This window comes from Pristiophorus japonicus, chromosome 6 (genome assembly GCF_044704955.1).
Source record: "Pristiophorus japonicus isolate sPriJap1 chromosome 6, sPriJap1.hap1, whole genome shotgun sequence".
Classification (NCBI taxonomy): Eukaryota; Metazoa; Chordata; class Chondrichthyes; family Pristiophoridae; genus Pristiophorus; species Pristiophorus japonicus.
The window spans coordinates 63,444,248-63,462,348 of record NC_091982.1 but is presented as its reverse complement, the minus strand read 5'-3'; positions in this window follow the sequence as shown (position 1 = coordinate 63,462,348).

The following is an 18,101-nucleotide window of genomic DNA, read 5'->3' as shown; positions in this document are numbered from 1 at the left end:
TACAGATCAGCGTGATCTAGTTGAGTGACGGAACAGGCTCGAGGGGCTGACTGGCCTCCTCCTGTTCCTATGCTCCTATCTTCCTGTGTAAACTGATTAACCTTCATGTGCAGTCATCACTTCTTTGCCGACAAATGCAACAGCTAACTTTCACACAGCGAGATCCCATAGACAGAAAATGAGAAGAATGAGGAGATAATCCATTTTGTTTGGTAGTGTTGTTTACGGAAGGCTATTTGGGCCCAGGACACCATAAGCATGCATCACCCTTCTTCAAGTAGTGTCAGAATCATACAGTACAGAAGGAGGCCATTCGGCCCATCGAGCGATCCAAATAGTCCCTCTCCCCCCGCTCTTTCCCCACACCCCTGCAGTTTGCTCCCCTTCAACTATTTATCCAATTCCCTTTGAAAGCCACTATTGAATCTGCTTCCACCGCCCTTTCAAGCAGCGCATTCCAGATTCTCTACTTCTCTTTCCGCTTTTAAGATGCTCCTTAAAACCTACCTCTTTGAGCAAGCTTTTGGTCACCAGCCCTAATGTCTCCTTATTTGGCTCGGTGTCAAATTTTTTGTCTTATAACACTCCTGTGAAGCGCCTTGGGATGTTTAGCCATGTTAAAGGTGCTATAAGAATGCAAGTTGTTGTTGATTGATCACCCCTCTGATTCCTTTGCCGATTATCTTAAATCTGTGTCTTCTGCTTACCACCCCTCCCGCCAATGGAAAAACGTTCTCCTTATTTACACTACCAAAACCCTTCATGGTTCCGAACGCCTCAGTTAGTTCTCCCACTTAACCTCCTCTGCTGCACAGAGAACCACACCAGCTTCTCCAGTCTCTGCACAGAACTGGCATTGCGGGACCTCCTCTGACCACTGGGCGCTCCGACCCGTTGAATGCGATGGTCGGTCGCCCAAAGTGAAGCGCCATCTGCAATGTTGCCAGCGAGCCGTGGGCGCCCAAACGGGCCGCTCCAGCCGGCAGCAAGGTAAGTGCGCGGGGTAGGGGGACGGGGCATGATCGTGGAGTGTGTGACGCGGGGCTGGAGGAGGGGAGTGGTTCCCAAGCGGGGGCGGTAGGAGCAGTCTGGATTATTTTTGTGAGGCACTCCAACTGCTCCGAACCTCACAGAAACACTACTTGGAATAGAATCATAGCATGGTCACAGCACAGGAGGAGGCCATTCGGCCCATTGAGCCCGTGCCGGCTCTCTGCAAGAGCACCTCAGCTAGTCCCACTCCCCCGCCCTTTCCCCGTAACCCTGAAAAATGTTTTCCTTCAGGTACTTATCCAACTCCACGATCGAGTCTGACTCCACCACACTTTCAGACGACGCGTTCCAGATCCTAACCGCTCGCTGCGTAAATAAGTTTATCCTCATGTCGCCTTTGGTTCTTCTGCCAATCACCTTAAATCTGTGTCCTCTGGTTTTCGACCCTTCCACCAATGGGAACAGTTTCTCTCTATCTCCACTGTCCAGACCGCTCATGATTTTGAACAACTCGATCAAATCCCCTCTCAACCTTCTCTGCTCCAGGAAGAACAACCGCAGCTTCTCCAGTCTATCCATGTGACTGAAGTCCCTCATCCCCGGAATTAATTCCCGTAAATCTTGTCTGCGCCCTCTCGACTGATGCTGCCTGTACTCGCTCGCCCATGGTGTTGCTCGGGGCCAGAGCCGCTCCCACCAGTCCCGGCCTAATCGCCTTGGGATCCTAGAATCCCCACTCTCACATTAAAAGGGGCCTACCACCTGCGTAACAGGCCGACGCTTCGGGCGCCCATTCAAAATGGCGGCTACTGCATAGCCGGGTTTAACCAGGCGGTAAAGCTACCGATTAAGCCATTTTGTGTTCATTACCGCCCCAGTTAACATCAGCCACTATAAGTTACAATCTCTCCCCCCGCTCCCCCCCCCACACCCACCCTCCCCCCACCACATGCAAAAAATAAACCAATTGAATAGGTCCTTGCCTCCAGTCTACGTACTATAAAAAGATTATTTTTCAAGACGTTGGAGCAATGTGGCTTTAAGTGTTTTTGTCCGTCAATCTTTCAATCTGTTCCCTCCCCCACGGTTCTCCCTTACATTGACCAGATATTTTTTCGCACGTGTGCAACCTGGAACTCTCATCGAATCACAAGATGCAGTTCCTACATTTTAATTTAGTTCTACATGTTTTTTTTTTCCGAAAAAAGTCACTGAAACTGTTCGTCTGTGAAAAATTATAATTGATTTCTGCGGTCGTTGAGTTTGGAGTGGAGGTAAATAATCGAATAATCTTCACAATCTGGGAGAGAGCGTTGTAAGATGACCTGCTGAAAGTGAGCCAATGTGAAAGCAGCATCTCTAAACTTTAATCAGTGTATGTTTACCCTTTAAAAGTCTTCATTCCCTTTTAATATTTGTCTGCAACACGCCTTATATCCTTCTGTGGAGCCCATCCAAAACTCGGCTGCCCCGTGTCCTAACCGCACCAAGTCCCGCTCACCCATCACCCCCTGTGCTCGCTGACCCGTGTCCTAACTCGCACCAATTCCTGCTCACCCATCATCCCCTGTGCTCACTGACCGTGTCCTAACTCGCACCGAGTCCCGCTCACCCATCACCCCCTATGCTCGCTGCCTGTGTCCTAACTCACACCGAGTCCCGCTCACCCATTGTCCCCTGTGCTCGTTGACCGTGTCCTAACTCGCACCAAGTCCCGCTCACCCATCACTCCCTGTGCTCGCTGAACCATGTCCTAACTCACACCGAGTCCCGCTCACCCATCGTCCCTGGTGCTCGCTGACCTGTGTCCTAACTCGCACCAAGTCCCACTCACCCATCACCCCCTGTACTCGCTGACCCATGTCCTAACTCACACCGAGTCCCGCTCACCCATCGCCCCCTGTGCTCGCTGCCCCGTATCCTAACTCAGACCAAGTCCCACTCACCCATCAACCCCTGTGTCGCTGCCCCGTGTCCTAACTCGCACCAAGTCCCGCTCACCCATCACCTGCTGTGCTCGCTGCCCTGCGTCCTAACTCGCAGCAAGTCCCACTCGCCCATTGCCCCCTGTGCTCGCTGCCCTGTGTCCTAACTCGCACCGAGTCCCGCTCACCCATCGCCCCCTGTGCTCGCTGACCTACATTAGCTCCCAGTTATCAACGCCTCGATTTGAAAAATTTCATCCTAGTTTTCAAATAGCTCCATGGCTTTGTCCCTTCCTATCTCTGAAACCTCCTCCAGACCTGCAAATCGCATCCCCCCTCCCGCCCGCACCGACATCTATGCGCTTCTCCAATTCTGACCTCTTGCGTATCTCCGATTTTAATCGCTCCACCATTGGTGGCCGTGCCTTCAGCTGTCTGGGCCCCAAGCTCTGGAATTTCCTTCCTAAACCTTTCAGTCTCTCTACCTCTCTCTCCTCCTTAAAACTTCTCTCTTTGACCAGGTATTTGGTCACCTGTCCCAATATCCCTTTAAGTGGCTCAGTGTCAACATTTGTTTGATTACAGTCTTATATAGCACATTACTACTATAAAGATGCTATATAAATGCAAATTGGTGTTGTTCTATTGTTGAATTGATGTTGCCCTACAAGACCAAAATGGTGCCTGGTAAATGAATTCACAACTCAGAGAATTCTGCCTACCTTAATTCCTGAGTTTGCATTCAATCATAGAATACTGGTTGTATAAGTTAATTATCATTAGTGATTTAATTATAAATCCTCATTGAATAGTCAGAAATAAACACATTTTAAATTCATTTTAATGGCTCTTGAGGATTAAGGGTGCTTAATTCTATTAACCCTTTTCTTTACAGAAACACACTGTAAAATTGTTTATATATATCTGTTTATATATACCAACGTCAGTGTCCTCGGTCAGGCCAACATCCCCAGCATTGAAGCACTGACCACACTCGATCAGTTCCGCTGGGCGGGCCACATTTTCCGCATGCCCGATACTAGACTCCCAAAACAAGTGCTCTACTCGGAGCTCCAACACGGCAAGCGAGCCCCAGGCGGGCAGAGGAAATGCTTCAAGGACACTCTCAAGGCCTCCTTGAAAAAGTGCAACGTCCCCACCGACACCTGGGAACCCCTGGCACAAGACCGCTCAAAATGGAGAAGAAGCAGCCAGGAAGGCGCTGAAGACCTCGAGTCTCTTCGCCAGGAGCACGCGGAAGCCAAACGCAAACAGCGGAAGGAGTGCACGACAACCCAAGCACCCCACCCACCCGTCCCTCCAACCACCGTCTGTCCCACCTGTGACAGAGATTGTAGGTCCCACATTGGACTCTTCAGTCACCTGAGAACTCATTCGTGTGGAAGCAAGTCATCCTCGACTCCGAGGGACGGCCTAAGGAGAAGGCTATCTGTTTAGTCCAAATATTGCAAATGATAGAGTAATAATATGAAATTGCACAAGAACATAAGAAATAGGAGCAGGAGTAGGCCATATGGCTCCTCGAGCCTGCTCCGCCATTCAATAAGATCATGGCTGATCTTCGCCCGCAATGCCACCTTCCCGCCCGGTCCCCATATCCCTTGATTCCCCTCGAGTCCAAAAATCATTGAATCATAGAATCATACCAAAAATTACGACACAAAGGAGGCCATTTGGCCTATCATGTCCGTTCCGGTCGAAAAAGAGCTATCCAGCCTAATCCCACCTTCCAGCTCTCAGTCCATAGCCCTGTAGATTACAGCACTTCAAGTGCACATCCAAGTACTTTTTAAATGTGGTGAGGGTTTCTGCCTCTACCACCCTTTCAGGCAGTGAGTTCCAGACCCCCACCACCCTCTGGGTGAAAGAAATTCTCCTCAACACCCCTCTAAACCTCCTAAATCAGCTGCAATATGAGCAATAATTATTTGTTCGTTGTTTGGAATGAAACAATAAGCCCGATTTCATCTTTAAAGCCTGAATTTTCCTTTCTCAAATCACACATAATGTTAGTAATCAAGTGCTATTGGAAGTCGTCGTAAAACAGAGAATGCATTTGCTGCCTCTGATACGCTGCTTCAATACTTCACTGCTAACTGGTGAGAGATTCAGACTGTGTATAAACAAAACAACAAGATATGATTCAATGATCATTCCGACATGGCAGCGCGTAAGAAACTCTTTGCCCAACCATAGGAGAGTAAAAAGTTAAATCAAATATTATGATTCTTGCCACCATCCTCCAAAAAACAAACACACGAGGAACAGTAAAGACTGCAGTTGTGCTGTGACATTCCCAAAGACTGCGGGGAAGGGAGCTTGGGGAAATACAAGCTCACATGACAATCCCCCGAGATTGCTGCTTTTGCTGAAAGCAGTTGTAGCTCAAAAATAGAATATCAATAAGTTGAATTGCCTCACCTGAGATCCCAGCATATGTACCATAAATAAACATAGTGAGAGTGACAGCACTATCTTGAGAAGCATTGTTCTTGTAGCAAGACAAAGGCTGATATTGGCTGTGTGGGACTCCTCCTCCCTGACCTTGTCCCTGACTTCCTCCGCCTCCACCCCTCCCTTCTCCCTGACCACCTCCGCCCCTCCTCCCTCCACCTCTCCTCCCTCCTCTCTGACCTCCTCCCTCCTCCCTCCTCCTCCCTCTTTCTCCTCCACCACCTCCTCCCCTCCCTCCTCCCTCCTTCGTCGACTCCTCTTCCTCCTCGACCTTCTCCTCCGCCTCTTTCTCTTCCTCGACCTCCTCCTCCTCCTTCCTTCTCCCCCTCGAGCTCCTCCACCTCCCTCCTTCCCCTCCTCCTTCTCTGCCTCCTCCTCCTCTTCTCCTCCTTCCCTCCTCTCTCCTCTTTCTACCTCCTCCTCCACACCCCCAACTACCGGAATGTACGACAGACTCTGCAGATGTAACTTATTGCTTGAAAGAGGACTTGATTCGGAGAGAAGGCAGAATCCACGATTGACAGAACCAGCAGGGGCCTGGCACATGCCACAAGAGGGCACTTGATGTCCACATTAGGATTTAGTTTCCTTTCTTTTAACCAAGCAGAAGGAAGTCGGTGGAATGAGTGGTGTAGACGAACCAGGGGTCTGTAATCTTGTTTTCCTTTCGGAAAACAGACTGATTGCTTGCTCGCTGAGCGACAGGTAGCCAAGCAATCAAACTGCCCGAGATAAGAGCAAGAGAAAACTGCTGTGGCCTGTCTCCCTGCAGCGAGCATTACATTCATTTTACGTTCCAGTGTCTGCTGCCTTGTTCTAACTGGAAAGCAGAACAGTTTAAATTATACACGCAGCCATGTGCTGAATCTGCAGAATGCAACAGCACTCACAATGCCAAGTAGCTTGCTGCTGCTCCGATAAATGTGCCTCAGGATGTGCTGTGGTAAACAGAAAGATTAAACGGCGGGCTTCGTTGGTACGATTGATTTGCGCATCCATCACTGTACGATCTTTGAGCTGAACGAGTTACCCAAACAAACCTGGTACACAACATACACAGGCCAGGAACTCCACCAAGCCTGCCCCACATGCATGATGGGTAGATAGAAGGTCATGGAGAGAACATCAGTGATTAAAGTTTCCTAAACCCCCACACCCCTCCTACCACCCCTCCACCGACCCCCAACCCTCCTCTGCCCCCACACCCCTCCTCCGCCCCTCCACCCCTCCACCCCTCCTCCGCGCCCCCCACACCCCTCCTCTGCCCACCAACCCTACCTCTCCTCCCGCCTCTCCTCCGACTCCCAACCCTCCTCTGCCCCCTCCACCCCTCCTCTTACCCACACCCCTCCTCTGACCCACACCCCTCCTCCGCCCCCCCCACCATTCCTCCGCCCCCCACGCTCCTCCTCCGCCCCCCCATCACTAGTCCGCCCCCCCACGCCCCTCCTCCGCCCCCCCCACCCCTCCTCTGCCCCCCCCACCCCTCCTCCGCCCCCCCACACACCCCTCCTCTGCCCACCAACCCTTACCTCTCTCCCCCATCCCTCCTCCACCTCCCACCCCTCCTCTGCCCCCTCCTCCCCCACCCCTCCTCTGTCCCCCCATCCTCCTCTGCCCACCAACCCTAAACTCGCCTCCCCACTCCTCCCCCCCGGTTTGCCCACCTCCGCGCTTTCCCCCTCCTCCCATTTCAGGTCGATGACCTGTCATTCCAGATCTGACGAAGGGTCATCGACCTGAAACACTAACTCTGTTTCTCTCTCGGCAGATGCTGCCTGAGCTGCTGAGCAATTCCAGCATTTGCTGTTTCTATTCTGATTTCCCAGCATCCGCAGTATTTTGCTGTTATATGGGGTTTCGCTGGGTCTAGTTTATCTGTCGTGTGCTTGATACATGATTGATAGATATTCAATTTACATGACTGTAGTAATTTGCGATATCCCTTCCCATTTTCATGCAGACCTGTATTTGAAGTATGTGCTCTGTTTGGTCCCGAGTCCAGCTCCCTCCCACTATTACAGAGGCACAGACACATAACCGTTCTGACTGTCCCTCCTGAGCTTCTTGGGTATTTTATTTTCGATGTGGTGACTCATTGTAAATCCCTGCGCTCAGGCAAGAATTTGTTGCAACACGCTGTTTTTCTAGTCTTTGGTACAGTGACTCACGCATCATGTCCTGGTTTTATCGAATAAAGAGAAGATTACAGGATCAGAATCACAAGACTGGTGAATTTAGACCTTCTTTGGGAGATTTTGAGTGGCCTTCCCCTCTGACACATTCTACAAAATTAGTGCCCGGCTTCTCGGCGCTACGGGTGTTGATTTGTCTCCAAAATGGCGGCCACGTCCCACGCACACAATTCAGGTGTGGGCCGCGCCAGAAGCCATCTTGGTAGAGTCCAAACCAGAGCTGTCCTTTCACACCCAATCTAAACTCATCTTCCGTTTCCTAACTTCTGCCATTGTCATCTCAATTTGGCCCGTCATCCCTTTTGTCTCTCAAATCTCTCCTGCCTTCCACCCGATCACAGACCTTCCCTTTTGTTCTTTCTTCCCCTCCCCCTTTTCAGAGTCCCAGCACTTCCTTCAGAATCTGTTACTTTTCAAACTTTTTCCAGTTCTGACGAAAGGCCATCGACCTGAAACATTAACTCTGTTTCTCTCTTCACAGATGCTGCCTGACCCGCTGAGATTCCCAGCGTTTTCTGTTTTTATTTCGGATTGCAGCAGCTGCAGTATTTTGGATTTATATATTATATACGAGGTGTCCTTTACCCATGTCTGAAGCAGGCCATTAACATATGCAAATAAGGAGCTTAACGCCTGTTTCTGTTCCTTCATGCAACTTTGGTTTGTATCTGAGGCAGACATTGCCGGAGTTGTCCGGCAAACCCAACACTAAACCGTACAGAATTAATCATCGCCCCTCCCAGCTCCGCCATCTCCGAATTCACTCCCGACTCCAACCTGCAGGCCCCACCACCGATCTCCTGCCCAGCGCCAGCGCCGACCTCCGAGACCACCCCCCCGACAGCACTCCTGACCCCCCAACAATACTCCAGACCCCCCGCCATCTTCTTCCTTGACCCCGACAGCCCCCCCGATCGTACACCAAGCCCCAGCCGTTCCTCGTCTGGACCCCCGCCATCTTACCCAATCAATTACCTGGAAACAGGTGTACAAACCTGTGTGGCCTTCCACCGCAACCCCATCGACATGTGTAATGACACAAGAGTCTGGTTACTGTAAACTCACTCAGTTCAACCTGATCCATCTTTATTCCAGCCCAAGAATGCCAGCGTGACAAATACACCCAGCTTATATACAGGTGACCAAACACACAGCCACATGCGTACAGCCCGATGAGCTCCGACCGCGGCGCCCTCTGGTGTCTGGTGACCCCCAAGCATTAATACATAACAATATGATAATCAGGTCTGAGGCCCAAAATCCAGGACTCCTCGGACCCCCACACGCCCCCCCCCCACATTTGAGTGCGAGCAGTTATCACTCTGCGCATCACGCGCCCATAAATGGACCTACCCAATTTCTAGGCCAATTTGCGATTTATTTTATCATTCCCCGTGTTTTAGTCTGCACTGTCCCAATTCAAATCCCTCAATGGCCATACCCCTCCCTGTCTCTGTAACCTCCTCCCATGAGATCTCTGCACTTCTCCAATTCTGACCTCTTGCGCATCCCGATTTTAATCGCTCCACCATTGGTGGCCGTGTCTCCAGCTGCCGAGGAGCTAAGCTCTGGAATTCCCTCCCTAAACCTCTCCGCCTCTCCACTTCGCTCCTCTCCTTTAAGAAGCTCCTAAAAACCTTCCTCTTTGACCAAGCTTTTGATCACCTATTTCAATCTCTCCTTATGTGGGTCAGTGTCAAATTTTTGTTTGATACAACTCCTTTGATGCGCTTTGGGATGTTTCACTATGCTAAAGATGCTACATAAATGCAAGTTGTTGTTGTTGGAAGAGGGTTAAATGTGTGTGTTCAGAAATATAATTTATATTGTACTCTCCTCATTGGCAGTGCCTCGGAATCAAGGAAGACTTGCTTCCACTCCCTAAGTGAGTTATTTGATGGCTGAACAGATACGAGAGACACAGACCTTGTCACAGGTGGGACAGACATTCGTCGAGGGAAGGGGTGAGTGGGACTGGTTTGCCGTGCGCTCCTTCCGCTGCCTGCGCTTGGCCTCTTCACGCTCTTTACGTTGAGACTCGAAGAGCTCAACGCCCTCCCGGATGCACTTTCTCCACCTCAGGCGGTCTTCTGCCAGGGTCTCCCAGGTGTCAGTGGTGATGTCACACTTTACCAGGGAGGCTTTGAGGGTGTCCTTATAACGTTTTTGCTGTCCTCCTTTGGCTCGTTTACCACGAAGGAGCTCCGCATAAAGCATTTGCTTAGGGAGTCTCGAATCTGGCAGGCGAACTATGTGGCCTGCCCAGCGAAGCTGATCGAGTGTGGTCAGTGCTTCAATACTGGGGATGTTAGCCTGGTCGAGGACACTGATGTTGGTGCGCCTATCCTTCCAGGGAATTTGCAGGATCTTATGGAGACATCGTTGGTGATATATCTCCATTCCAGTAAAACCACAACACTCTCATCTACCAGACAATGAGGTCACCATTGACCAGAAACTTAACTGGACCAGCCACATAAATATTGTGGCAACAAGAGCAGGTCAGAGGCTGGGTATTCTGCGGCAAGTGTCTCACCTCCTGACTCCCCAAAGCCTTTCCACCATCTACAAGGCATCAGGAGTGTGATGGAATACTCTCCACTTGCCTGGATGAGTGCAGCTCCAACAATACTCAAGAAGTTCGACACCATCCAGGACAGAGCAGCCCGCTGGATTGGTATCCCATCCACCACCTTAAACATTCACTCCCTCCACCACCGGCGCACCGTGGTTGCAGTGTGTACCATCTACAAGATGCACGGCAGCCACTCACCAAGGCTTCTTCGGCAGCACCTCCCAAACCAGCGACCTCTGCCGCCTAGAAGGACAAGGGCCACAGGCGCGTGGTAACACCATGACCTCCCAGTTACCCTCCAAGTCACACACTATCCTGACTTGGAAATTTTTCAACATTCCTTCAGTGTTGCTGGGTAAAAATCCTGGAATTCCCTCTCTAACTTTTGGAGCACCTTCATAACATGGACTGCAGCAGTTCAAAAAAGTGGCTCATTGTGATTCAATGGGCAGCACTCTTGCCTCTGAGTCAGAAGGTTGTGGGTTCAAGTCCCACTCCAGGAACATGAGCACAAAAACATCTAGCCTGACACTTCAGTGCAGTGCTGAGGGTGCACTGCCCTGCCAGAGGCGCTGTCTTTCGGAGCCATAAAAACCAGCCCCATCTGCTCTCTCAAGTGGACGTAAAAGATCCCATGGCACTATTTTGAAAAAGAGCAGTGGAGTGATCCTTGGTGTCCTGGCCAATATTTATCCCTCAATCAACTTAACAAAAAAACATATTATCTAGTCATTCATCATTATCATAAGCAGTCCCGGGAAATCGAGGAAGACTTGCTTCTACTCTAAAACTGAGTTCTCAGGTGGCTGTACAGTCCAATACTGGAATTACAGTCTCTGTCACAGGTGGTTGAATAAAGTGTGGCTGGGGAGTCTGGTTTGCCGCACGTTCCTTCCGCTGCCTGCGCTTGTGTTCTGCATACTCTCGGCGATGAGACTCGAGGTGCTCAGCGCCCTCCTGGATGCACTTCCTCCACTTAGGGCGGTCTTTGACCAGGGACTCCCAGGTGTCAGTGGGGATGTTGCACTTTATCAGAGAGTCTTTGAGGGTGTCCTCAAAATGTTTCTTCTGCCGACCTGGGGCTCACTTGCCGTGTAGGAATTCCGAGTAGAGCGCTTCCTTAGGGCGTCGTTTGTCGGGCATGTGGACGATGTGGCCCGCCCATCTGGTCATTATCGCATTGCTGTTTGTGGGAGCTTCCTGTGCACAAGTTGCCTGCCACATTTCCTACATTACAACAGTGACCACACTCCAAAAGTACTTAAATTGCTGTAAGGCGCTTTGAGACGTCCGGTGGTCGTGAAAGGCGCTATATAAATGCAAGTCTTTCTTACTCAAGGCTAATTAGGGATGCTCAATAAAGGGCCGTGTCCCAGGAACAAATAAAAAAATTAATCAAATCAGTAGGGCTTGCAAAGTTATGTCAGATGTCATAGATTTATGAAGTATACAGCAATTAAACATGCACTTAAAAGCAGTACTCACAACAAAACCTTGTGGGTTTACTCGGAATATTCAAAGCCATTAAATTGCCACCTCTCTACCTCACTCTCCACTCTGAAGAGGCTCCTTGGCGGGGAGGGACTTAACACAATCACAATCACTAAGGAGGTGTTACTCAGTAAGATAATGGGACTAAAGGCAGATAAATCCCCTGGACCTGATGGCTTGCATCCTAGGGTCTTAAGAGAAGTAGCGGCAGGGATTGTGGATGCATTAGTTGTAATTTACCAAAATTCCCTGGATTCTGGGGAGGTCCCAGCAGGGTGGAAAACTGCAAATGCAACACCCTATTCAAAAAAGGAGGCAGACAAAAAGCAGGAAACTATAGACCAGTTAACCTAACATCTGTGGTTGGGAAAATGTTGGAGTCCATTATTAAAGAAGTAGTAGCAGGACATTTGGATAAGCAAAATTTGGTCAGGGAAAGTCAACATGGATTTATGAAGGGGAAGTCATGTTTGAAAAATTTGCTGGAATTCTTTGATGATGTAACGAACAGGGTGGATAAAGGGGAACCAGTGGATATGGTGTATTGGACTTCCAGAAGGCATTTGACAAGGTGCCACAGAAAAGGTTACTGCACAAGATAAACGTTCACGGAGTTTGGGGTTATATATTAGCATGGATAGAAGATTGGCTGACAAACAGAAAACAAAGAGTCGGGATAAATGGCTCATTCTCTGGTTGGCAATCAGTAACGAGTGGGGTGCCGCAGGGATCAGTACTGGGACCCCAACTATTTACAATCTATATTAACGACTTGGAAGAGGGAACTGAGTGTAACATAGCCAAGTTTGCTGACGATACAAAGATGGGAGGAAGGGTAATGTGTGAGGAGGACATACAGAGGCTTGGGGAGGACATAGACAGGCTAAATGAGTGAGCAAGAATTTGGCAGATGGAGTATAATGTTGGAAAATGTGAGGTCATGCACTTTTGAAAAAAATCAAACAGCAAGTTATTATTTAAATGGAGAAAGGTTGCAAAGTGCTGCAGTACAGCGGGACCTGGGGGTACTTGTGCATGAAACACAAAAGGATAGTATGCAGGTACAGCAAGTGATCAGGAAGGCCAATGGAATCTTGGCTTTTATTGCGAAGGGGATGTAATATAAAAGCAGGGAAGTCTTGTTACAGCTGTACAGAGTATTGGTGAGGCCATACCTGGAATACTGCGTGCAGTTTTGGTTTCCATATTTATGAAAGGTTGAGTAGGTTGGGCCTCTACTCATTGGAATGAGAGATGATCTTACGAAATGTATAAGATTATGAGGGGGCTTGACAAGGTGGATGCAGAGAGAATGTTTCCACTGGTGGGGGAGACTAGAACTAGAGGGCATGATCTTAATAAGGAGCTGCCCATTTAGAACTGAGATGAGGAGCAATTTCTTCTCTCAGAGGGTTGTAAATCTGTGGAATTCACTGCCTCAGAGAGCTGTGGAAGCTGGGACATTAAATAAATTTAAGACAGAAATAGACAGTTTCTTAAACGATAAGGGGATAAGGAGTTATGGAGAGTGGGCAGGAAAGTGGAGCTGAGTCCATGATCAGATCAGCCATGATCTTATTGAATGGCGGAGCAGGCTCGAGGGGAGTTATGGCCTACTCCTGCTTCTATTTCCTATGTTCTTATGTTCTTATTAAAACCTGCAGGGTTTAAATTGGACAACACTGACAACGGGCGTGGGGATGGTGCTGCGCAATTAACCTGCTCCCCCGTCCATCGTGCTGCAGGCAGCACGTTAAATTGGTGCTGCCTGCGGTTTGAAATAGCCGCTGAGTGCAGCCAGTGCTACCTGCGAATGTTCAATGGCTGCATGCATCGGCAAGGGGCCCGAGATTGCGGGCAGCTCGCCCTACTTAAAGGCAGACTGCATCTCTTAAAGGGTGAAGGGCATTGAGGCTGCAAGAAGTGGTGGGAGTCCTTCGAAAAATGAATCTATGCTGTGACACTTTTGAGAAATGGCTGAACATGCCAGAGGGTGATGCCCTGGAGGGTCTCGGCACAAGACGTGGAGGGAAAGAGAGAATGACGGAGCGGGCCTGAGGGGCTGAATGGCCTACTTCTGTTTCTAATGTTCCTAATGTTCCAAGTGGCAGGAGTAAGAGATGGAGAATTTAAGGCTCTGAAAGTGAAGCGTATCGGGGAGGGCATGGGAAGGGTCGTGAATGCGGGGGGCATATTTCTAAGAAAAAAGCAGTGTCCTGTACAAGAACCTCCGATTCTGTTCCGCAGCCTCTCCTGCTCCTCGGTGCACCCCTTGATGCGATTGGTAGGCTTTCCTCCTTCAGGACCTCCTCCATGAGGAACGGTAGCGCAATGGTTATGCTACTAGACTAGCAATTCCGAGGCCTGGACTAATGAGGCCTGGACTAATGAAGCCTGGAGACATGAGTTCAAATCCCACCATGGCAGCTGGGGATTTTAAATTCAGTTCATTAAATAAAAAGCGAGAGTCTGTAATGAAACTAGCGAATTGCCATAAAAACCCAACTGGTTCACTAATATCCTTCAGGTAAAGAAATCTGCCGCCCTTGCCCAGTCTGGCCTATATGTGACTCCGGGCCCAATGTGGTTGACTCTTAACTGCCCTCTCAAATGGCCCAGCAAACCACTCAGTTGTAACAAACCGCTACAAGAAACAATAGTAAGAATAAAACCTGATGGACCACCGACCTCAGTACCAGCTTCGGACACGACAATGGCACACCCAGCCCAGTTGACCCTGCAAAGTCCTCCTCACCAACATCTGGGGATTGTGCCAAAATTGGGAGAGCTGTCCCACAGACTGGTCAAGCAACAGCCTGACATAGTCACACTCACAGAATCATACCTTTCCACCAATGTCCCAAAATCCTCCATCACCATCCCTGGGTATGTCCTGTCCCACCGACAGGACAGACCCACCAGGGGTGGTGGCACAGTGGTATACATTCGGGAGCGAGTGGCCCTGGGAGTCCTCAACATTGACTCCGGACCCCAAAATATCTCATGGCTTCAGGTCCAGGATGGGCAAGGAAACTGCCTGCTGATTACCACCTATCGCCCTCTCTCAGCTGATGAATCAATATTCCTCCATGTTGAACACCACTTTGAAGAAGCACTGAGGGTAGCAAGGACACATGCGCTCTGGGTGGGGGACTTCAATGTCCATCACCAAGACTGGTTCGGTAGCACCACTACTGACTGAGCTGGTTGAGTCCTGAAGGACTGAGCTGCCAGACTGGGCCTGCGGCAGGTGGTGAGAGAACCAACACGAGGGAAAAACCTACTTGACCTCGTCCTCACCAATCTACCTGTTGCAGATGCATCTATCCATGGCAGCATTAGTAGCAGTGATCACCACACAGTCCTTGTGCAGGCAAAGTCCCATCTTTATTCTGGTCGCCGTATTATAGGAAGGACGTGATTGCACTAGAGAGGGTGCAGAGGAGATTTACTAGGATGCTGCCTGAAATGGAGAATCTTAGCTGTGAGGACAGATTGGGTTTGTTCTCACTGGAACAGAGAAGGCTGAGAGGAGATCTCATTGAGGTGTGTAAAATTTTGAGGGGCCTGGATATAGTGGATAGCAATGGCCTATTTCCCTTGGTGGAGGAGTCATTTATGAGGGGGCATAGTTTAAAGGTGCTTTGTGGAAGGTTTAGAGGGGATTTGAAGGGAGGCTTCTTCATGCAGAGGGTTGTGGGGGTCTGGAACTCACTGCCTGGAAGGGTGGTGGATGCAGAAACCCTTACCACATTTAAAAGGTGCTTGGATGGGCACTTGAAGTGTCGTAACCTGCAGGGTTACGGATCTAGAATTGGTAAGTGGGATTAGATTGGATAACCTCTTTATGGCTGGTGCAGATATGATAGTAAGTACTGCAGGGGATCGAATACAGCCAGAGTGATCTCCTGGATGGATCCGAGAGAAATTTTCCCAGATGTTTTCCCCAATTGGCCTGGGTTTTTTTATCTGTATTTTGCCTCTTCCAGGAGATCACATGGCTCCGGTTGGGATGGAGTGCAGAATGTTTCAGTATAAGGGGTGTCACAGTTGTGTGGGGCGGACTGGTTGGGCTGGGTGGTCTTTACCTTTCCACCATTGTTCATTGTTCATAGGTTTATATGTAACCTTCAGGATTGCTGACCGAGGACCATGTGGCTCTTTGCCTGCCGGCACGGACACGATGGGCTGAAATGGCCTCCTGCGCTGTAAATTTCTATCTTTCTGTTTCACACTGAGGACACCCTCCATCGTGTTGTGTGGCACTAAATGAAATAGATTCAGTACAGTTCCAGCAGCTCAAAACTGGGCATCCATGAGGTACTGTGGGCCATCAGCAGCAGCAGAATTGTATTCCCTCACAATCTGTAACCTCTTGGCCCGACATTTCCCTCACTTTAGAATTATCATCAAGCCTGGGGACCAACGCTAGTTCAATGAGGAGTGCAAAAGAGCATGCCAGGAGCAGCACCAGGGATATCCTAAGAATGAAATGCCAACCTGGGGAAGCTGCAACACAGGACTACATGCATGCTAAACAGCGGAAGGAGCATGCTATAGACAGTGCCAAGCGATCCCACAATCAACGGATCAGATCAAAGCTCTGCAGTCCTGCTACACCCAGTCGTGAATGGCGGTGGACAATTAAACAACTAGCGGGAGGAGGAGGCTCCATGAATATCCCCATCTTCAATGATGGTGGAGCCCAGCACATGAGTGCAAAAGTGGGTACATGGAGATTGACGATGATTTTGCCTGGACTGGAGAATTTTAACTATGAGGGAAGATTGGCTCGGCTGGGGTTATTTTCTATGGAACAGAGGAGGCAGAGGAGAGACCTAATTGAGATGTATAAGATTATGAGAGCCGTGATAGAGTGGATAGGAAGGACCTATTCCCCTGAGCAGAGGGGTCAATAAACAGGAGGCATAGATTTAAAGTAAGTAGTAGGAGGTTTAGAGGGGATTTGAGGATAATGTTTTTCACCCAGAGGATGGTGGGGGTCTGGAACTCGCTGTCTGAAAGGTAGAGGCAGAAACCTTCATAGCATTTAAAACGTATTTGGATATGCACTTGAAGGCTGAAACCTACAGGGCTACGGACCAAGAGCTGCTGACCGAGGACCGTGTGGCTCTTTGTCAGCCGGCATTTGAAATATAGAAACATAGAAACCTACAGGGCGTGGACACGATGGGCTGATATGGCCTTCTTCTATGCCGTAAATTTCTATGATTCTATGATTCTACAGACAAGGCTGAAGTGTTTGCAACCAGCTTCACCAGAAGTGCCGAATGAGGTCCCCACCATCACAGAAGCCAATCTTCAGCCAATCCGATTCACTCCACGCTATCAAGAAATGGCTGAGCGAAATGGAAGCAGTAAAGGCAATGAGCCCCAACAACATCCCAGCTGTTGTGCTGAAGACTTTTGTTCCATAATTAGCCGCACCTCTAGCCAAGCTGTTCCAATACAGCTACAACACTGGTATCTAGTGACTAATGGAGTACCGCAGGGCTCAGTGCTGGGACCCCAGCTATTTACAATATACACTTGTGATTTGGATGAGGGAATTGAGTGTAGTATCTCCAAGTTTGCAGAGGACACTAAGCTGGGTGGCAGTGTGAGCTGTGAGGAGGACGCTAAAAGGCTGCAGGGTGACTTGGACAGGTGAGGTGAGTGGGAAAACTCGTGGCAGATGCAGAATAATGTGGATAAATGTGAGGTTATCCACTTGTTGGCAAAAACACGAAGGCAGAATATTATCTGAATTGTGGCAGATTAGGAAAAGTGGAGGTGTTGCGAGACCTAGGTGTCATGGTGCATCAGTCATTGAAAGTTGGCATGCAGGTTCAGCAGGCGGTGAAGAAGGCAAATGGCATGTTGGCCTTCATAGCTAGGGGATTTGAGTATAGGAGCAGGGAGGTCTTACTGCAGTTGTACAGGGCCTTGGTGAGGCCTCACCTGGAATATTGTGTTCAGTTTTGGTCTCCAAATCTGAGGAAGGACGTTCTTGCTATTGAGGGAGTGCAGCGAAGGTTCACCAGACTGATTCCCGGGATGGCAGGACTGACATATGAGGAGAGACTGGATCGACTGGGCCTGTATTCACTGGAGTTTAGAAGGATGAGAGGGGATCTCATAGAAACATATAAAATTCTGATGGCACTGGACATGTTAGATGCAGGAAGAATGTTCCCGATGTTGGGGAAGTCCAGAACCAGGGGACATAGTCTAAGGATAAGGGGTAAGCCATTTAGGACTGAGATGAGGAGAAACTTCTTCACTCAGAGTGTTGTTAACCTGTGGAATTCCCTATCGCAGAGAGTTGTTGATGCCAGTTCGTTGGATATATTCAAGAGGGTGTTAGATATTGCCCTTACGGCTAAAGGGATCAAGGGGTATGGAGAGAAAGCAGGAAAGAGGTACTGAGGTGAATGATCAGCCATG